Source organism: Crinia signifera, chromosome 12 (genome assembly GCF_055691185.1).
Source record: "Crinia signifera chromosome 12, ASM5569118v1, whole genome shotgun sequence".
Lineage (NCBI taxonomy): Eukaryota > Metazoa > Chordata > Amphibia > Anura > Myobatrachidae > Crinia > Crinia signifera.
Window position 1 is genome coordinate 79,068,592 of NC_139228.1, and position 23,336 is coordinate 79,091,927.

The following is a 23,336-nucleotide window of genomic DNA, read 5'->3' on the forward strand; positions in this document are numbered from 1 at the left end:
ATAAAATCGGTGCGTGTACCTTGAGGCTTAATTGGAGGAATTGCCAAATGTATGCATTACAGATGCTTTTGGATGCACTTCCAAGTCTTTCCATCCTATGGATCTCCAGTAATGAAGAAAGTTATTAGGAAACACATGTTACGTATCAATAACTTCTCTGTCGCTGCATTTACTGGGGACTCACTTTCAGAAGTGAATATAACTTTTTGACTAAATTTATTGTAGTCCTGAAATGGAACAAGAAATTATAAAAATAAAACAACACAGCAAAGAAAGGAAAGTATAACTTTGCAGATATATACGGCCTGTCAGTACAATGATTATTATTATTGTTTGTAACTTATCATGCATTAGAACCAAATCTTAAACTCAGGATTTTAATATCATAATGTAAGTGACTGAAAACACAGGGGTTAAAACAATAATCCCAAACTTTTAAAATGGTTCTGATCACATTAGCTATAATGGCTGTGTTATTGATGTACTGGATATCATGGCCCTTCGTGATCACGGCGGTCCTATAGAGCTGTATTAGCTCATTAGCATGGTAACGGTCTGCTGATGAATTTTGTGGTGAACCCACCCACATCCCATCCAATCGTAATTTATCAATTTGCTGTGAATTGCATCATCGTAGCACGTAGCGCTAGGACCCAACACACCTACTTTGTACGTCCTCCTCTCTAGATGAAGCTAAAGATTGCCATCAATCATCCATGAGACACAATCATCTTTGGTTTATCGCTGAATGGGGGGAGTACCAGATGGTTTTCCTACATCGATGGCACACAATAACCGTAGAGGTTTTAATTTTTATTTCCCCAAGGTGCCTGGACATAACTCCTCCCTCATCACTCATGAATCCCCACCCCAAATACTGATTGGCCCATTGACAGTTAGTCAAAGAGAAGTGATGATCATTGATTGGTGAAACTACCGATGGTCATCCAATGCGTAATGGCTTTGATTCTGGTTGGTTGGCAAATCAGCTTTAGTGCATTTCTTCGCGAGCCATATACCACAGCCCGCCGCTTACTATGCAAGTCCCCGAGGGCGCCAGCAGTGAAGACCTGCACATGCACATAAGCGATTATGCGCTGGACGTCAACATCTGTCCCTATTGTGAATACGCAACGGGGCAAGCCAACCCAGAATGAGGGGCTATATTCTGGCCACTTGTATTCTCACCATAGATGTCAACAGTCATTGGAGACCACATCGATGGCCATACCTAGGTGAGGCTTGGAGAGGAAGCACTGCTGGCCACTTAGGGTGACGGGCCGGGCTGTCAGATCACTAAGCCACACCCCATAGTGGGAAAATGACGTGATTTGCTGACCCGCAAGGAAAGGGTGTGGCTAAATGATGTTACTTCCTGCATTATCTCCCCATTCTGCCCACTTCACTAGCAAACGGGCATGATGCGGGTGATTTGGTGAATTCTGAGGGTGGCGGAGGAGTATAGCTTTCATTTTGTCACAAACGAATTACATTTCCTATCAAAGTAATTTAATAGCAGTGCTGTATTTCTGAAAATGCCGCACTTGTGGCCTGGCACATGTATTCTCTGTTTAGGAATAACTGCGCACTGTATTCATTACAGCAACAAAAACATGGCTTCCCTGGAGAGGACACGTCAGCCTCTTCCTTAACTTTACAGACAGCAAAACAATAGACAGGAATCTCTGGAGATGGAACTAGAGAGGATCATTGTGGACAGCATGGAAAGGATTGGCTGTCAGTGTCCTGTGAGCAGGCTCACGCTGATGGTCTCTGTAGTGTATGAGTTCAGTGTCAGCAATGGTGTAAGTAACATACCGCATGATGCTTTATTGCTTCTTGTTGAACATAGTGTTCTGGATCAGGATCCGGTCGATTTGTTGACAGTAATAAGGTCGACTGTCAACAGGTCGACCACTATTGGTGGACAGTAAAAAGGTTGACATGAACTGTCGACATGCTTTAGGTCGACAACGACAAAAACTCGATGCGCGCCAAATGTCAACATTTGAAATAATCAACGCAGGAAAGGGTCGACATGAGTTTTTTATGATTTTTGTTTTTAAGACCAACTTACGTTACGTGGGCAAAGGGGTTAGATTAAAATAGTGTGCCAAGAGCAGTGAGCCAGGCAAGGGAACGCGGTCACTTACACAGTATTCATGTTAGCAGATTTTGACATAAACACCCAAAAACATAAAAACTCATGTCGACCATTTCCTGTGTATTTACCGTTTTCATGCCGACCTTTGGTCAATGTTGACTTAAATCCTCATAACCTTTTTTATGTGTTGACCTTTTTATGTGTCGACCTATTCGCTGTCAACCAATAGTGGTCTTTCTACTGACTGCCGCCCTAATGATCCACCTTCGGAGAGAGCCGGAATGCCATAATACGTTAATAAACAAATAACACTTTGGCTGTAACCCGACATTTACAACCGAACTGACGACAAGGAATCAGCAGCCGTCTAACACTAAAGGCTCCTATACACTAATGCAATTTGTGCGAATTTCACCCGATTCTGGCAGATCGGACAGTGAGGTATTTGACATCCTATCCGATGCAATGCGCTGTCCCGTACGCATGGGATTAGAGATCGGACCTGCCGGCACATCCGACTCGGACCCCTTCCCGACAGCAGGAAATGGGGTCACATGCGATACATCACATGATGGTCGGTACCGGGCGGCTCAAGGTGGATGGGATGGCCATACACTGCCGCGAGAAGTCACAGTAGTGGTGTATGGCCACCATAACAGACAAGGCTGTCTCTACCTGGCAAAGTGAGTCCTGCTACAGGAGTTAGGAGCCTATTACTGATCAGAGCTGCTTAATGTACAAAGAACCCTCTCCAGCAATTCAGGCACAGCATCAGGGACTCACCTATACTGGGCCCTAAGGTTCAGAGGCACAAAAACAGGGCCACCAATAGTTTTTACACAGGGCACTCCGCCTGCCCATTATTGAAGAGATCTCACTGCCGCTGCTACTCTGCCGTCTGGGTCCTTGGGAGGATGCAGGGTACAGCTCGGGGGTATGTGGTCTGCCCTTCTGGCTACAGCTTTAAGTTACTGGTTGTACTCATCGTTACTTGTGTGCGTGTGCAAGGGGGGGGGAGGGGCAGAGATATCAGAGTACTGGGCCCCAAGATTTCTATTGCTGGCCCTCTATAGATTACAATCTGGCCATGGTCAGAATATCTAAACTTTTTGAAGCATCATAAGTAGCCCCAGACCATAGTTGCCACAGCTGGGCTAGGATGTCTCTGCGTTTAATACACGAATGATAAGAAAACGGACATTTCTATGTGGCTCTCACAAGACGTGGTATAACATTACTTGCAGCGCGCCAGCCTGTATCACGCTCTGGTTTAGACCACAGTCATAAAGAACAGAACAATTGCCAGACTGCACATTACAGTAACAGCCCAGTGGCCTGGGACAGAACATATTTGAACGTTGTGGGTAATATAGATCCCGAGGCTAAAGCATTGAATGTTTCTATCCTATGGACAGAATGCGGAGCATCCATACAGGCAGTACAGAATCTCAGCCTGTTCTCGGGATACAATGACTTTCCATACTGGACGAGGGCTGTGAAAACAAGACACAGAAAAGAACTCTGTTGTGTTGGGATTTTTTTCCCAGTGCAATCTGACCTTGATCCACACAATTGCTATTGTGCCGCATAATTGCATGTTAATACAACTCGCACACAGCTTATTTTGATTTCAGATCCCCCAGCTGGTGCTCAATGTCACTTCAGCTGTTCTCAGGCCCCCCTCGATTCCCTGTTTTTCCCCCTCCACGCTTTATGCAAGTAGCCAAAGATGACATTATCCCAGCCAAGCAGGGAACCCACAACTTTCATGCACAGAAACACAAGTTCGAGGCCCACCCATCACCGGCTTCCTGAGGAAATGAGTCCTGAGCAGGTAACCCCTCCATTGCCAAAATAACACATGTCCGTGCAGCCTGCTCTTATCAAACCTACTGCAGAACTACTTAGGAAGATGTGTTGAAAGCTTTTTATTTGATAAATATATTGGAATGTATTTAAACTTGACACTCTTATATCGCCACAAAAACCTGATTATTGCTGGATTAACCCGGGTTATGGCTCGGTGTAAAAGGGTTAACCCGAGTCCATTGACCCAGGAATCCAAACTCGCTAGCTACCCAGATTGGTCTGAGAAACACCAGGATAGGGAGAGAAGGAGTGCCACATTCTCGTGCTTGGAGATGATGTCATCACCGAGCGCCGGCAGATGTAGGTCCCAGCAATATCCCGGGTCCAGCCTGTGGTGTAAATGGGGTTTAATCCCATGATTTAGCTTCACACCCATGTTCAGTGTCCTGGGCTTTAGCTGTAAATGGAGAGTGAGCCAAACCAGCAAACTTCTACTTACAAACCAACTAACTTCTACTTACAAAACCATAGTCCATTGTATGGGGTGCACATCTATATATATAAAAGGCTAACTACTCCTCACCTCTATGAGGAGAAGTACTGCCGCTGACCCCTAGAGGCCATTGGAATGGCCAAATTACACCTTGATCTGTTTCAAACTTGCTGGGTATGGAGAGAGGTAGCTGTGCGGACAGAGATTGGAGGTAGGAGCAGAAAGGGATTGGGGTATGGTGGAGAGTTTGTGGGTTAAAAACTGTCACAGCTCAAAGTTAAAGTAAAAACTGTCACAGCTCAAATTGATAGTACATTGCAGAAGCCGTCATTTTGATGGGCTTTTAACTAGTATAATTTATTTTACATGCAGTGAAGATACTAGCTGCTTTTGCATGCAGCATACAAATACTGGGATTTATTTTTATAATAGATTTAGATTTTAGTGAAGACGTGCCCCAGTCCCGGCTGTCATGGGCAGAACTAGTACTCCGTGAAATGCAGTCTATGAAAAACCTGATGCATTGTTACCAGGTGAGTTGAAATGATACATTCCCCTGTATATTGGTTCAGTCCCATAACACGTCTGCATACAACACAAACACTGATAATAAATCACAGGCATGTTTGTTGGTAGAGGTGTTATGCAGCAGATAAAAGTAAGCCCGTAAGAACCATTTCATTTCTTTTTAGCAGATCCCTGACAGTCCGGCGACTACTGTGGTTTGTACACTGTAACTGCGCCCTTGGATTACATCCCCCCTCCCATAACTCACCACAACATCATACACAGCCTTGACTCCTCCCACTGTTCCAAAGCTCCATTGTAATGTTATTGTCCTAGATAAGACAGTGGTGATACTATAACATACTGCGATATAAAGTGCCAGGTCCAAGCCGCCATCTGCTCACCACCCTGAACAACTATTCATATGCGTTCTCTTCTCTCAATGTAAGCTCATTGGGTTAGAGCCAGCTTTCATTTATTTCATGTTAATGGACTTTATATGTGCCATCGATATACAAATACAGGGAATATAGGGGCAGATGTATTAAGCCTGGAGAAGAGATAAACTGGAGATAAAGTGGAGATAACTTGGAAGAGATAATGCACCAGCCAATCAGCTGTGTTATGCGGGGTACACACCAGGACGACCCGCTCACGATGCACATCGTGAGCGGGTCGTCAGTGTCTCGTCCGACCCGCTCACGATGACGCGGGAGGGCACGACCCGCTCACGATGTGCACCGTGAGCGGGTCCGATCCGATGGCGACCCGCACCCGGTTCTATGGTCGTCATTGAGATCCTACCTGCAGCAGGTAGGATCTCAATAACGACCGACCGACCCGCGGGACCGCGCATCGGATCGGAATCGCTCCACACCAGGTCAGAAAAGGGCCCAATCAGCACACAATCTACATCCGATTGATCGGAATTGGATCTAGATTGTGCTGATCGGGCCCTAGTCGTCCTGGTGTGTACCTAGCATTTGAAATATGCGTTATCTCCTTCCACTTTATCTCCAGTTTATCTCTTCACGAGGCTTAATGCATCTGCCCCAGTATATCTATATGTTTAATGTTAGAAGAGGGTAGAATTTGCCTTTGCAATCTTACACCTCCTAAAGGGTCCTACACACAGGGGGATTTCAGGGCACTTTCTAAACAATCTGATTTCATTAGAATAAATCGCTTAGAAAATAAATTACCCTACATCGCTCCGTGACAATGATGTGAGACGCCGCGCATCGCTATAAACCACCGATTAATATCCAGCATGGGGATAAATGTAGTAATATCGCTGGGCAGGGTCAGAGTTCTCACCGGAGAACACAGCGCTGACACATCGCTAAGCCCTGACACATCGCTCAGCACACAGCGCTGACACATCGCTCAGCTCACAGCACTGACACATTGTTCAGCACACAGCACTGACACATCGCTCAGCACACAGCACTGACACATTGCTCAGCACATAGCGCTGACACATCGCTCAGCTCACAGCACTGACACATTGTTCAGCACACAGCGATGACACATCGTTCAGCACACAGCACTGACACATCGCTCAGCACACAGCACTGACACATCGCTCAGCACACAGCCCTGATACAGCGCTCAGCACACAGCCCATACACAGCGCTCAGCACACAGCCCTGACACATCGCTCAGCACACAGCCCTGACACATCGCTCAGCACACAGCACTGACACATCGCTCAGCACACAGCGATGACACATCGTGCAGCACACAGCACTGACACATCGCTCAGCACACAGCACTGACACATCGCTCAGCACACAGCCCTGATACAGCGCTCAGCACACAGCCCATACACAGCGCTCAGCACACAGCGCTGACACATCGCTCAGCTCACAGCACTGACACATTGTTCAGCACACAGCACTGACACATCGCTCAGCACACAGCACTGACACATTGCTCAGCACATAGCGCTGACACATCGCTCAGCTCACAGCACTGACACATTGTTCAGCACACAGCGATGACACATCGTTCAGCACACAGCGATGACACATCGCTCAGCACACAGCACTGACACATCGCTCAGCACACAGCCCTGATACAGCGCTCAGCACACAGCCCATACACAGCGCTCAGCACACAGCCCTGACACATCGCTCAGCACACAGCCCTGACACATCGCTCAGCACACAGCACTGACACATCGCTCAGCACACAGCACTGACACATCGTGCAGCACACAGCACTGACACATCGCTCAGCACACAGCACTGACACATCGCTCAGCACACAGCCCTGACACATCGCTCAGCACACAGCACTGACACATCGCTCAGCACACAGCACTGACACATCGCTCAGCACACAGCCCTGATACAGCGCTCAGCACACAGCCCATACACAGCGTTCAGCACACAGCCCTGACACAGCGCTCAGCACACAGCCCTGACACATCGCTCAGCACACAGCCCTGACACATCGCTCAGCACACAGCACTGACACATCGCTCAGCACACAGCCCTGACACATCGCTCAGCACACAGCACTGACACATCGCTCAGCACACAGCACTGACACATCGCTCAGCACACAGCCCTGATACAGAGCTCAGCACACAGCCCATACACAGCGTTCAGCACACAGCCCTGACACAGCGCTCAGCACACAGCCCTGACACATCGCTCAGCACACAGCCCTGACACATCGCTCAGCACACAGCACTGACACATCGCTCAGCACACAGCTCTGACACATCGCTCAGCACACAGCCCTGACACATCGCTCAGCACACAGCACTGACACATCGCTCAGCACACAGCACTGACACATCGCTCAGCACACAGCCCTGACACATCGCTCAGCACACAGCCCTGACACATCGCTCAGCACACAGCCCTGACACATCGCTCAGCACACAGCCCTGACACATCGCTCAGCACAAAGCACTGACACATCGCTCAGCACACAGCACTGTCACATCGTTCAGCACACAGCACTGTCACATCGTTCAGCACACAGCACTGACACATCGCTCAGCACACAGCACTGACACAGTGCTCAGCACACAGCAGTGTCACATCGTTCAGCACACAGCACTGTCACATCGTTCAGCACACAGCACTGACACATCGCTCAGCACACAGCACTGACACAGTGGTCGGCACTGACACCGCTCAGCACACAGCACTGACACGTCGCTCAGCACACAGCACTGACACATCATTCAGCACACAGCGATGACACATCGTTCAGCACACAGCAATGACACATCGCTCAGCACACAGCGCTGACACATCGCTCAGCACACAGCCCTGACACAGCGCTCAGCACACAGCCCTGACACATCGCTCAGCACACAGCCCTGACACATCGCTCAGCACACAGTACTGACACATCGCTCAGCACACAGCTCTGACACATCGCTCAGCACACAGCACTGACACATCGCTCAGCACACAGCACTGAGACATCGCTCAGCACACAGCCCTGACACATCGCTCAGCACACAGCTCTGACACATCGCTCAGCACACAGCACTGACACATCGCTCAGCACACAGCACTGACACATCGCTCAGCACACAGCCCTGACACAGCGCTCAGCACACAGCACTGACACATCGCTCAGCACACAGCACTGACACATCGCTCAGCACACAGCTCTGACACATCGCTCAGCACTGACACATCGCTCAGCACACAGCCCTGACACATCGCTCAGCACAAAGCACTGACACATCGCTCAGCACACAGCACTGTCACATCGTTCAGCACACAGCACTGTCACATCGTTCAGCACACAGCACTGACACATCGCTCAGCACACAGCACTGACACAGTGCTCAGCACACAGCAGTGTCACATCGTTCAGCACTGACACATCGCTCAGCACACAGCACTGACACAGTGGTCGGCACTGACACCGCTCAGCACACAGCACTGACACGTCGCTCAGCACACAGCACTGACACATCATTCAGCACACAGCGATGACACATCGTTTAGCACACAGCAATGACACATCGCTCAGCACACAGCGCTGACACATCGCTCAGCACACAGCCCTGACACAGCGCTCAGCACACAGCCCTGACACATCGCTTAGCACACAGCCCTGACACATCGCTCAGCACACAGTACTGACACATCGCTCAGCACACAGCTCTGACACATCGCTCAGCACACAGCACTGACACATCGCTCAGCACACAGCACTGACACATCGCTCAGCACACAGCCCTGACACATCGCTCAGCACACAGCCCTGATACAGCGCTCAGCACACAGCCCATACACAGCGTTCAGCACACAGCTCTGACACATCGCTCAGCACACAGCACTGACACATCGCTCAGCACACAGCACTGACACATCGCTCAGCACACAGCCCTGACACAGCGCTCAGCACACAGCACTGACACATCGCTCAGCACACAGCACTGACACATTGCTCAGCACACAGCTCTGACACATCGCTCAGCACTGACACATCGCTCAGCACTGACACATCGCTCAGCACTGACACATCGCTCAGCTCGCTCAACAAAATCTTTACTTGAGAAGGCCCCTTAACCAGGGAAGTCTTATATTAATGTTATCCTAACCACACCGCCATATATCCTGGCAATTTGCAAACCTATTTTGACAAATTCCCTTGCCACTCAAAGGGCCGGATGTACCAAGAAATTGTGGTACATCCCGTTGCACATTGCATGGATACTAATCGCATATGTACTAACATATGCATCTAGTATCGCAAAGGGCAGCTCCTGTGATAAGAGCTGGTCCCCGAGGGTCCCCGTGGCTCTCCCTCTCCTCCTGTGCCCGGTAGCCCCCTGCTCAGACGGCTGCAGGGACTGCTGGGCCCCTCTTCCTCCTTGCACCCGGAAGGTGCTATGGAGGAGAAGGTCACTGGTCCAGGCAGCACAGCAGGAGGCTTGGGGGGCGTGGGCAGTGCAGGGTGGTGGGGTCACGATGGGGTTACACCAGCTAGTGAAGCCCCGGCGGCGGGGGCTTTGGGGCATCTGAAAATGCAGTAAAAACCCGATAAAGGGGCTTTTACCGCATTTTCAGTTCAGTACATCCCGTCCAAAGGGGTTAAATAGGAGACTTCTATGGGGTAAATTTATAAAACCTTCAAAGAAGTGGTAAAGTGAATAGGAGGATACGTTTGTCATAGCAACCAATAAGCTTCTAGCTAACATTTAGATAGGTTATAGATGACTGGTTGCTATGGGAAACTTCTCCATATGAAAATCTGATCACATGGCTTGACTGGGGGATTCTGGGAAAAAATGGAAGACATCCAGCCACACGCAGAATTTACAGTGTTAATGCTTTTGTGTAATTAATGATTGCGGTGTACAAGACAGATAGCCTAAACTTACGCACGCAGAGAACAGAGGCCATCTTTGCCATCGCAGGAACAATCAGATGCTTTGTGCACGGTGATGTCTTCTGTTCCACAGTTCCCCATAACTCATAAAGCCGGAAAGGTGATATACATTCTCCTGTTATTCCACTGCTGAGTCCATTGCTTGTCTTAGGGCCATGTCTTCCTACATTACAGTGTGTGAGACTCCTTTGCACTAACAGTTTATTTAGCGCCGTTGGAATGGAGAAGCGAAGACATGACGAGAATGTCTAGAGAATGTCTCTGCTCGTTGGCAGGTGACTGGACAGACGCTCAGGAGCTAGCTGTCCCTCTGGGTGACCCATGGCTGGGAGATTACAGGAATATCCTCACTTCCAGGGTGGAGGGAATCGAAGCGCCCTCACACTTGGCTGGGGTCCAAATGTCTAAATGAACCAATGACACAATCTGACTCTACGGCTCCAAGGGTAAGTACAGATATAGATGGTAGATATGTGCAGAAGATTTCTTACGCAGAGCGATTTGTTGCCAGCTCGTTAATAACGACTTATGGCTCATTCGTCGTGCCAAGTGTAAAATCATGCAAAGTGCTTCCGATGCAATTTTATTTTACCTCAGAAAATGGATGTTCATCGAAAAAAAGTGAAATGTCCGGTAAAACAAAATAAAGTTCTCTATATTCTTAGAAAGGCATTCCGGTGTAGATTTACTAGTACTAAGGGAGTTCTAGTTAAGATGGGATGTTTCCAATAGCAACCAATCAGATTGAATTTATTATTTTATAGAAGGTTCAAAATAAATAAGAAGTAGAATTTTCTAGGTTGCTATTGGTAACAGCTTTATCTTAAATAGAACTCCCATCTAATGCCGTGTTCACACTGCGAGTGTGAACTACACGCCTTTTAGCGGAAGCTGCGGCGATGGACCCCCGTTGTCACTGCTAGGCAAATTCCCGGGTGAAGCAGTTCTACCTGGTAATTTGCCTTTTAACACAGGTTTTTTGGCAGTGTGAAGAGGTCAACCCGTGTCTGCATACCCGGATCTCAGACACGGGTGAAAAGAAGGGTTTTACCCGTGTATGAGATCCGGGTATGCGACCCGTTCACATTGCAGAAAAAAACCTGGGTTAAAAGGCAAATTACCGGGTCGATATGCTAAACCGGGGAATTTCCCTTGCAGTGAGAACGGGGTATTTGTACATTCATACCCCTTTCAGACATACGGCAAAATCCCAGGTTTTTGCACATGAACGCGCATCAACACGGGATTTTGGTATGTCTGAAAGGGTCAACCCGGGTGTTAAAACCCAGGTCTCCGACCCTTCTTTTTACCTGGGTTGAGGACCCGGGATTTAAGACCCGGGTTGACCCTTTTTCAGACATAAGAAATACCCGGGTTTTTCAGCAAATTACTGGGTAGAACTGCTTCACCCGGTAATTTGCTGCTGTAAGTGTGAAAGGGTGCAGGGTGCACCCGGGAAAATGACCCAGCAGTCAAAATGCAGGGTAATTCCCGGGTAGTATGTCTAAAAGGGGTATCACCTTCCATCTCTCAGTTACAGTGCAGCAGAATCTAATGCTACAAACAATGATTTATTCAACCACAGGCTTATACGCAAAGTATAAATGTGTTAATGTACAATTTTATGGTTTAACCAAATAATTAACTATTTATGCTCTTACTTCAAATGACTAACAGGTGCTATGTCATTTATTTAATAAATCAGAGACTATTGCATTATTATAGTGTTCCCGCTAGGCTGTTTTAGCGGGGCGCTGCGCCCTGCCCGATTTTTAAAGTGCAAAATGCGCCCTGCCCCTCTGGCAGTGCCCCGCTAAAACAGCCTGCCTTTGTCACTGCTGTTGTGACCGGGGAAGCCTGGCGCCGCTGTACATAGCGATGCCCGGCACTTCCCCGGAAGTGTACAGCCTTCCGGGTGGCCGGGTCCGCCCCCATTGCATGACGCCGCCAGCTGGGCCCACCCCTTTGCGTGACGCCGCCGGCCGGGCACGCCCCTTTTTCGTCAAGGCGCGGCCCGGGCACGCCCCTTTTGTGACGTTGGCGGCCTGGGCACGCCCAAAACAGTGACATCGGCGGGCCCGGTCCGACCCCCCCGCCCTGCCCGCCCTAGTTCCTAGAAGGAACACTATTATATATATTATTATTGCATAGGACATAAACAAACAATTGGTTTACTATTAAAGGATAAATAATATGATGTGGTATTATGTTTATTTGACAACAAGTAACATTAAATATGTGACATTTCCCTAGCAACAAAATATGGTTATGCATATTTTCAACAATAACTGGAACCCATGCATGAAAAATGCAGAGTGTAATGTATAATCTGGTTGCCTATGTCTTTGTACTCACCCTGGGCATAGAAATCGAAGCAGTGCGACTTTTAAATATTAATGCAAAGGGATTGTGCTGCACATATATATATGTGTGTGTGTGTGTGGTTTTATACTCACATTACTCTAATGAGAATAATAAATAAATGACAGGGGGGTGTGAGGCGAGGAGAAAAGGCTGGCAGTAGGCGTTCACTGTTGGACAAGAGTCTCTACTCCTGCCCCGCAGGTCAGGGTAAATAAGCTCAACAGCAGCTGCAGTGAAACCAGAGACTGGTGTGGTTGAGTTCCTACCAGACGGGCCCAATTACCTGCAACTTCCTTGTGACACATATCGGACCTCTTTCCTTAATGCAAGTGCTAGTAGAAAGACCCGGTACACTACTGCAAGAGGGGTTAAGGCGAATGTCACCCCCCCAAATTCTCCAATCACTTGTGCTCAGTAGCCTCTCCCTCTTCATCTGCAATTAACCTTGCAAATGATAACTAATACAGAGGGGCAAAAGGGTATTTGGACAGCCACCGATTGTGCAAGTTGACCCACTTAAAAAGATGAGAGGCCTGTAATTTCCATCATAGGTACAGTTCAGCTGTCTGAGAGAGAGAGAGAATGTGGGGAAAAAAACCAGGAAATCCCATTGTATGATTTTTAAACAATTTATTTGTATATTCTTGCAGAAAATAAATATTTGGACAAACAAAAAGTTAAACTCAATATGTTGTATTATAACCTTGGTTGGTAATTACGGAGGTCAGACGTTTCCTGTAGTTCTTGACCAGGTTTGCGCACACTGTTGCTGGTATTTTGTCCCACTCTTCCATGCAGATCTTCTCTAGATATGTCATGTTTTGGGGCTCTTGCCAGGCAACACAGAATTTAAACTACCTCCACAGATTTTCGATTGGGTTGAGGTCTGGAGACCGGCTAGGCCACTTAAGGACCTTGAAATGCTTCTTATGGAGCCGCTGCTTAGTTGCCCGGCCGGTGTGTTTGGGGTCAGTGACCCAGACACGTTCCATCTCCGGTCCTCTTTCTCAGGGAAGGTGGTTTTTGGCCAAAATCTCACAATACATGGCCCCATTTAACCTCTCCTTAATACGGATCAGTCGTCCTGTCCCCTTACAAAAAAGCAGGCCCAACGCATGATGATTCCACCCCCATGCTTCACAGTGACCACATGACATTCTCCCAATCCTCCAGATGGTCACTGGCAAACTTTAGACGTGCCTGGATATGTGATGGCTTAAGCAGGGGGGCCTTTCGGGCACGGCAGGATTTGAGTCCATGACGACGTAGTGTGTTACTAATGGTAACCTTTGTGAATGTGGTCCCAGCTCTCTTGAGGTCATTGACCATGTCCCCCCGTGTAGTTCTGGGCTAATTCCTCACCATTCTCAAGATTATTGATGCCCCACGAGGTGAGATCTTGCATGGATCCCCAGTTCGACTAAGATTGACAGCTTTCTGGCCTTGGCCATGGTGGAGAGGTTGCAGTCTGACTGTTTGAGGGTGTGGACCAGGGCCGTATTTTTTTTAGCTAAAGGTTTTGTGCATGGCAGTGGGGTAGTGCTGCAGCTTCACCTATCTGCCAATGTGACAATGATTAATGGTGAGGTGTGCATGCCCCACGCAGAGGCGGAAGTACGATTGGTGCTGCACGTGCACTGCACCGGGGACCCTGCTGCCAACCCCTGCTGTGTAGCATATTGTGAACTAGGGTTACTCTGTGTTTTGATAGTGTACTATCCCCCCGTGCAGTTTGCAGCCCCCCCCCCCCCCCCCCCCCTGTCTAAAGTGACCCAGGCCACCCGAAGGCTTAATCCGCCCCTGGTGTGGACAGGTGTCTTTTATACAGATAACCAGTTCAAACAGGCGCCATTAATACAGGTAACGAGTGGAGGATAGAAGAGCTTCTTAAAGAAGAAGTAACAGGTCTGTGAGAGCCCAAATCTCACTGGTTGGTAGGTGTCCAAATATTTATTTTCCACAAGAATATACATATTCGTTGTTTAATAATCATACAATGTGATTTCCTGTTTTTCCCCCCACATTCTCTCTCTCACAGGTGAAGTGCATGGAAATTACAGACCGCTCAACTCGGTGGCTGCCCGAATACTTTTTTGCCCCACTGTGTACATCATTTACATATGGGAAACAAAAGACATACCGTATACAGTAGGGGGAAATTTATTAAGGGAACTGTTAATAAATAATAAAATAAGATGGGAGTTCTATTTCACACGGGATATTGCTATAGGCAACCAATCAGAATCTGTTCTAATGTATTTAGCATCTTCTAGAAGTTAATAGATAGTATCTGATTGGTTGCCCATAGCCAACAGCCCATGTGAACTAGAATTAGTACATTTTGTTCCATAGTATCTTACACTTTGAGCCTTGATATTACTATGGGATAAATGTAATGTTAAAGAAGATTCAGTGGGTGCCCTTTTGTGTGTAATTTAATTGCGTGGTTTCCTATAACAAGTGAAATAGGGTGACTGTAGAATAACCCATAGCAACCAATTACATATTTGCTTTCATAAATCCAACTCACACTGAACTAATCTATACTAAATGCTGATTAGTTGCTATGGGAACACAATTACACTACCGCAGACCTTCAAAACAATCATTATGAAGGTGGTTCTATTGACGCACAATTTATGGCATTCTAAAATGTATCAAAAACAAAAAATTACTTCTAAATAAAAAAAAAAGAAAGTCCAGGGGCTAAAATATAATGAGCGTAAACATAAATTCTGACCCCAAACCAATGACGTTGAAATGTAATATTGGGGTTTATTCTAGTTCATTCTTTCTGACAAAATCCTTCTTAGATGGACAAAACCATGTGCACTGCAGGGGGGCAGATGTAACATGTGCAGAGAGAATTAGATTTGGGTGAGTTATTTTGTTTCTGTGCAGGGAAAATACTGACTGCATGATTTTACACTTCAATATAGATCTCCCTTTGAAGAAAAACCACACCCAAATCTAATTCTCTCTGCACAAGTTACATCTGCCCCACCCGCAGTGCACATGGTTTTGCCCATCTAAGAAGGATTTTGTCAGAAAGAATGGACTAGAATAACCCCCATTGTTACTGGGAGCCATAATTTCGGGATGCTAACCTAATAAGATTTACATTCTGACCAATTTCACAAAATGTCCTCCCTCGTTCTGTTTGCTGGGTGCATTAAACAATAAGGGGTTATCAACAAGTTCTATTATACGCAACAAGCTTTAAAACCTATAAGATAAGGTTCCCCAGCCAATCAGCCTTTAACTGTCATGCGTTTCAATAATCAGCCTCTATGGGGGGTATTCAATCAATGACGAATTTTCAGACAGTCATAAAATCTGCACTTTTCGAACTATTCAATTCAAATGGTGATCTTTCAACTATCGGAAAAATCGTCATGGTTGGAAAGCAGGTGGATCGGCGAATGACTCACTTTATCGTCATACTCGTTTTAGTCGAAAATGCGTCAGTTTTCGACTATTTTCCGCCAATGCAGATTAAACTTTTCAACAGTCGAACCTGCGTCGGCAGAAAATCTGTCCAAAAAAGGCCAAATGCACAGGTATGTCCATATTTTTTGGCTAGTGGAAAAAGCCAGACTTCATGGATTACCCCCCTTTATGTTGTGCCTAGGGTACAATGCAGAGAAGGTGAAAAGTATTTTGGTCATGTCTACTGTTGGTGCCACCGTGTATTACTTTATTTTTGCATAAATGAACGCTTCACACACAGCTACATATAGGTCTACATTGTTTGCAAATTTTTTATTTACTTATTTACTTTAAAATGCAAAGTGTTCCACTTAAATTGCCAGTTTATGCAGAACAGTTTTTATGTATTCACTGACTGGAGTCCTGCTTGCAACCACAACTGATCTTATACAATGGGGGTGATTCCAGTCCAGTCACAATCTGAAGTTCTACGCAATGTATTGATATTCAGTACAATGTGCATTTGCAGAATCTGTACTGCACAAGAGCAGCATGGCTCCGGCGTCATCGGAAGAAGTACAACTGCAGACGTCAGATGAACGAGAGTGGGGAGGGGGCGGCAAAATTCTCGGTTTCACAAAACAGAGGTGCGTCTTCTCCATTTTGTGGGAGTGCCGAGGTCTACACCTTCTTATGGACATTTCCTGGCCTTAGTGACCACATGGGTTACTGAGACAGATGATAGTGTCGCAGGGGATCTGTTGCTGCATCATTGGACTACTTATATCAGATAATATAGGCATGCTGGATATCACTATAATCAGCAAAAGCTGCTTGTGCATCCCATTTGCCAAAAAAAATCCTAATTTTAATAAAACAATTTCCACATTCAAAGATGTTTGCTGGAAAACTTAAAGGGACTCTGAGGCTGCTTCTATTAATCATTTATGTCCTTGATAACTGCTGCATCAATGCTTATTGGTTGCTATGGGCAATTTCGCCACTCCTCCACTTCTACTCTATTCACTGTTTTTTTAGTAATCTGCCATCCCCATGTACTGTATCAGGACTGAAGAGATCCAATGAATGGAACCAATCCACATCCAAATCACCCCCAAGGGGTGCACCTTTGATTCCCTGTGCAGGGTTATTTACAAACAATGTTCAAGGGTGCAAATCTAGACAAAATCCACTGCAGCCAATCAGACAGTTGCTCTCATTGTCTGAGCTGCACTAGGTGGATATACACAAATTCCTGACTGACTGTTCTGGCGTAGATTTGTGCAATGTTGGTAAATAAACGTCATCATACCAAAAGAGGACACGCAGATGACCTTCTCCATCATTTTGCAGCCAAGAGGTCAGGACAGCTATACAACATGCATACCTTAATATAAAATGACATTCACAGAGCCACTTGGTGTGATAAATTTCCCTCTCCTGTTATTACAGATGCCACTGTACTGTACCTTTAATCTAGTTCCTCTCACACGGAACCCTGAGACGTCGCCACACGAAACGTGCACACGCCCCACGGGAATAAGAAGAGATCTGCATGACTTCACAGAGTAAGGATCAGTGAACCATTATCATTTTTTTTATTTGCCGCTAAACTAGTCGACAGCAGCAATCATCCCATTACAGCACATATTTATTATCGTTTTCGGACACAGTTATTGCCTGGCGGTTCCTCACTCAGCCACAAAAGACTTCGGAGACGAGCGATGGCCTTATTCCCTGCCGTATACCCACAGAGACAGTAGAAAAACATTCAATTTAATGCGCGTCTGATTGAATGTCTATTTATTTTCCAGCCAAAAATTAGCCAGACTAACACTTAAGAAGCAATCCAATCACAGACACATTATTAGATTAAATGATATTGAATCAGATTGCAAAATCTCCGTTAGATTGCTAGCTCTCTCAGGAGCAGGGCCCTCCCTCCCCTTTGTGTCGTTGAATGCATTTATACCTTGTGCACCCATGTATACAGTATAACCTGTCTTCCCCAGTACCTGGCGCTGCGGAGGTCTGTGACGCACGACAAATCAATGACAATAATAATAATGGCAGCATGAGGCAGTAGTAATGTGTGGGGGCTATTCAGCAAACAAAAAGGTTTGGGATTTAAATCATTGCTAAAATGACTCAAAATGTGTATGAGTTGATGCTTGTACATGTGACATCTAAGTAGGCCTAGTTCCTTCAGCAAAGGCCTTAATGGAGGCCATTCTGTGCAGCAGCGCCTATCACTAGAAGTCACTTGTCAGTATCTGTTTACCGCTGGCTAAGGCCCAGAGACGTGCACCCAGTCAGAGCAGGGCACAGATACATAGCTGGAGCAGACTCTCCCATACCACGGATAGACACCGGCGACTGCATTACACAGTTGGCACAACGTGCATGTGCTTCTCACCAGAGACGAACAAATAGTGTTTTGCCGTTGTGAGTTGCGTCTGCAGCCAAGTTTCATTCTCAGGTATAATTTTAACTAAGGGAGAAATAGTAGCTTTCTATAAATGAGGAACACGGCTGCGAGACCTCGTGACACAAATACAGGAGTGTGAAACAGGAGAGCGGCGAGGAGTCCCTGCTTGGCTGTGCTTATCTGTGCTAACTGCTTTTGTTGTAGTACAGATCGGGAGCAAAGTAATTGTGTAACATGCTTCAGTAAGTCCTTTCTATATCTCACGGTATCACTTTTCATCTAGATACCAGCAAGTCAATTCTGTCCACAATCCTCCGCAGCCTGAAACAGGCACCCAATATTAACCACCCCAATACGAGGGCGAATAATCTATAGGAAAGATGAGTTATGGGTTGCCAATGGACTATACTTAGTTGATCAAGACCACGGATAGGGAAGCTTTGGCCCTCCAGCTGTTGTTGAACTAAAAAAACCAGCATGCCCTGCAATCGCCAAATAGCAAAACTGTAGCAAGGCATGCTGGGATGTGCAGTTCAACAACAGCTGGAGAGCCAAAGGTTACCCATCCCTGCTTTAGACTCTAGTGCCCATCTTTGCAGTCTTCAATATGGCTCCTGCTCAATTCCCCTGAACGTCATTAAACCTGTACGTCACTCGCGCTACTGATGGGCGATGGCTTTCAGCAAACCTCAGCTTTACAAAACTGTTGGCTATAAGGAATGATCTATAAAGGTGTATTCATTGTTTGATGATCGGAAACTCAACTGGGAAATCGCAAGTCTACTTCTGTCTAACAGGATATTGCGCCCTAGTAACTGATATTGACCTGTATCAACTAGAAAGTGGCAGTGGGTGTTGATAACTACAAATAAAATACAGTTAATAAAATTAGAATTATGGAAGTAGTATTTTCATTGGTTTAAAACACGTGTGGGATTTCAGCCGCCACTGGGTAAAAAATAGCGCTGAATGGTAAAAGTATGATTATCCATGTAATAATAAAATTATGTATTGTGATGATCCTCTGTCAGCAATACCTCCTCAGGAAAATACACAGGTGGCTCCCTGGTCTAAGAGTAGCCACCTGAGGAATTTCCACAACAGTAGGTACAGAAATACCATTACTGCCTGCGCACACACACACACACACACAAACACACACATATATATACAGGTTGGCTCATTTTTATTTTTAAATTAATTACTTTCACGTTCATTCATTTGTACCTTTAACTTGATGGAACGTGACTCCGAACATCTACAATCGGTAAGTAAAATAATAATTCCCCTTATTTCCTATAGGAGGATATTAAGCAGTTGGTGCATACGAAAACCGATAGAGCTTACTATCGATACATTTATATTCGTGGCATTCCTAATTACACTCCAGGAATACTGAGCAAGTAATTAAATCGTCTCAAATGATTACGTTTAATACATATCTAAAATATATATATTTTTTTTTCAGTTTTCTGCTGGTTCATATTGCAATCCGCAATAAAATAGCATAAAAACATTTGAATGCACTTTTGCTAAGCTGGGGGTAAGGGTGGGGTGGTATAGACAGGTGTATTAAACAGGCAATAATGCACTGCAGAGGCACTGTATTCCCAAAGCTGCGGTCTAAGTAAAGTAGTCCAGGGACTGTCAAAATATGTACAGTCCCTAAGCAGTTCGCTGAACCATATAGTATTCTCCCTATCTTTAATTATCAAACATATAACAAGATAAACTTTACCCATTATATATATATATATATATATATATATATATATATATATATATATATATATATATATATATATATAAAAAAGCAGAGAATAACAGAAAGCAAAACTCTCTATATAACAATTATTTTCTTTATTATCTAGACATTTTTTATAACCATGCACTACTATATTAGAGAGTAAAATACTTCTAGGCACAGAATATTTTCAGCCCCCTTATAGTAAATAATATGGATCATTATTTTGCTGGGAAATCAAAGTGAAGTCTGTTCTTAGCCTTTTTTATATTTAAAAAGGCGTCAATTACGATCAAATAAAAAAAAACACAAGAAAGGAAAAATGTCCAGTGATAATAGGATTAAGTTGGAAACACCAACAGCTGTCACAGACACATAACGTGACATAATATCATTCCTGATTGTCTAAGTAATAGACATCTATATAAAATTGCAAATACGCTTGAATGCGTACCTATTTACTAATAACGCAAGATCAAAGCATTATCGATTTAAAGGAGTTTTGTATCTGTGTTTGTATATGTAGCACGATGCTGACAGTTTTAAACGTCATATGAAAATTATTTTGGACTTGTTGAATTAACAGTTCCAGGTCTTCAGCCCTAAAATCTAAACCAGTACGATGAGGTAGAAGACAGTTTGGGAGGGAATACAAATAATTTCAGAGCATCTTATACAGCATCATTCCTTCAGTCAAGCAGAAATGGCGGATACTGCAGCAAGGTTGTACAGATAAAAGGTGGTCCTTGAGTGGACCCTCAAATCACAACCTTATTATCCGCCCAGCAGATTAACCCTAACACTACACTAAGTGCAATACCAATACCAATAACAGGAACGAAAAAAAATTGCTAACAAAATCAACAGATAACGACTTGGGTAGCAAGAATTAAAAACATTCCCTTCATATCTTACCTCTTGCCCAAGCTAGATATCCACATCATACAAGTAGTTAACATTGGTTTAGTGTAAATATGTTCACAGCCAGTATGCGTTTATTTTATAAATGTATAATTGTAGATGTATAATTGTATTTTGATTAAAACCATTAGTTAACGAAAATACAGTTTTAGGCCTGAAAGCCTAAATCGGATCAAACAATGTCATATTAAAATGTTATAACTAAATATTCATGGGTCATAATTGCTTCTATACTGATACGATTAGCGTTTAAACTTTAAAAAAGGTGTCCCTGTTATATATTTAACTACAAGTGTTCGGGGTGTCCCACAACCTGACAAGTACTGGTACAGCCTGATGCTACTAATAGGGGGGCGATGGGAATGAAGAAGAGAAACAAAATATGTGCAGCAAAAGGGAGAAAGAAAATCAAATGTATATTGATCCAAAACATTACAATAATAAAAAAAGGCACTGGTATACTGCAATTTCCAGAATCCAATAAAGCACTACCATGTGCAAATAACTGCAACACATATAGTGGCGAGCTTCATACACTTATTCTGCTACAAGTGTCCCTAGACTGCCAGCAAAAAAAACAATTCCTCTCCAACTCAAGCGGAATTGCATTACTGGCAAAACAATGCATCTTTTAATTACTAATTTGGACTATCTTTTCTAAACACTGGTTTCATGTAATATTGCAGCACATCTAATACAGCCTCATGTATAATTCAAGAAATGCTATTTCATTTTCAGCTGTTAAAGAGAAAATTCAATTTTATCGGAGCGGTTTTCTGCCAGATATATTACCTTATTAAATTTAAGCGATAAACCCCCTTATGTTATTTATTTTTTCGCTGATGCAATAAAATAAGATTTTTTTTTTGCATTGAAATTTGGAATTCCGATTCATCTCATCGAATAAAAAAAAAAAACACAAAATAAAAAAAATAAAAAATATCAAGGTGAGTGCACGCGTATTATGCGTACATTTCTCCATCTCTCTCTCCCTCTCTTTCTTTCTCTCACGCTCTCCCACTCTCTCTCTCTCTCTATATAAATATACACACATACTATACTTGATATGGAAGCATGTGTTAGCTACTATACATTTTCGTCTTCAAAGGCAGCGGTAGTTTTGATTACAGATTGCTCCATTCATGTATATAATCCGCAAAGCCCATGTATGGTACCAACCTCTTTATAAGATAACCATTTGCATACATTTTGTAGGTGTACTGTAAGTGTAATACACATAGGGCTGGAGGTAATAACATTGTATGACTTGACTTGAAATTCCTATTCTAATATGCTTGCTGCACTAATTAACCACTCCAATACCAGTGATGCAATCAACGTTTAATTACATGGAAAAGACTAAAAACAAAGAAACTGGCAAACAAAAAGATGTACCGTAAATACAAAATAAAAACGTGTCTTTGTATAATAATGAGGAAGTCATATGACACAAACATAAAATACACAAAATCTGTCACATCAAGGACTCCGATAAAGTAACTCATTAAAATTTTTTGTCTGATAGAAATTGAACACTAAAAATCTCCATATATTAATCTGAGTTTTGTTTGCAAACATCGGCTGCTAAATTGGTCAAAACAGACGCCTCATGCACTCACAATTTGCATAATATGTCGTATAACGTAATCCTCTGCATGTCACACCTATGGTATAAAATGATGGGAATAGTAACACTGTGCTAGAAGTAGAAAGATGACAAGAGATTTTTCTATTAAATATATTAGCTCAATCATGGACTTTCGGCCTAGTGCCTTCATGCAGCCCCAATTTCCAGTGTAAAGGAAAATCTTTGTAGTGGGAAGACTAATTAGCTAACTGACCTTTAATGCTATCTTCTACAGGGTGACACCATTTCTATAGCATCTCATTACAATGACTCTCTTTACATCTATTGATAGATATTGCAGAATATCCAACTGTAATATATGGTGTACATACACTTTGGGGCTGTGAATAAAGCCTACACAAGTCTGCCTAAGATACTTCACAATGGGAGAATTTACTGATGTTTAATGACAATGATAATCTAACCTGCTAATTATAATAATAATAATTATTATTATATATATATATTCGGTTAGTAGAATATGACTTTGTTTATTTTATATTCTATGTATTTGTGCTGTGAACACAAGTTGTATAG

The 23,336-nt window shown here is 44.4% G+C and overlaps 1 protein-coding gene across 5 annotated transcripts in view; it reads right to left on the reverse strand.

Annotated features, from left to right (window-relative positions):
• NOVA1 (NOVA alternative splicing regulator 1) overlaps positions 1 to 23,336 on the reverse strand; it is a 98,651-nt gene that overhangs the window by 72,145 nt on the left and 3,170 nt on the right. The gene's annotated exons all lie outside the window — the stretch shown is intronic.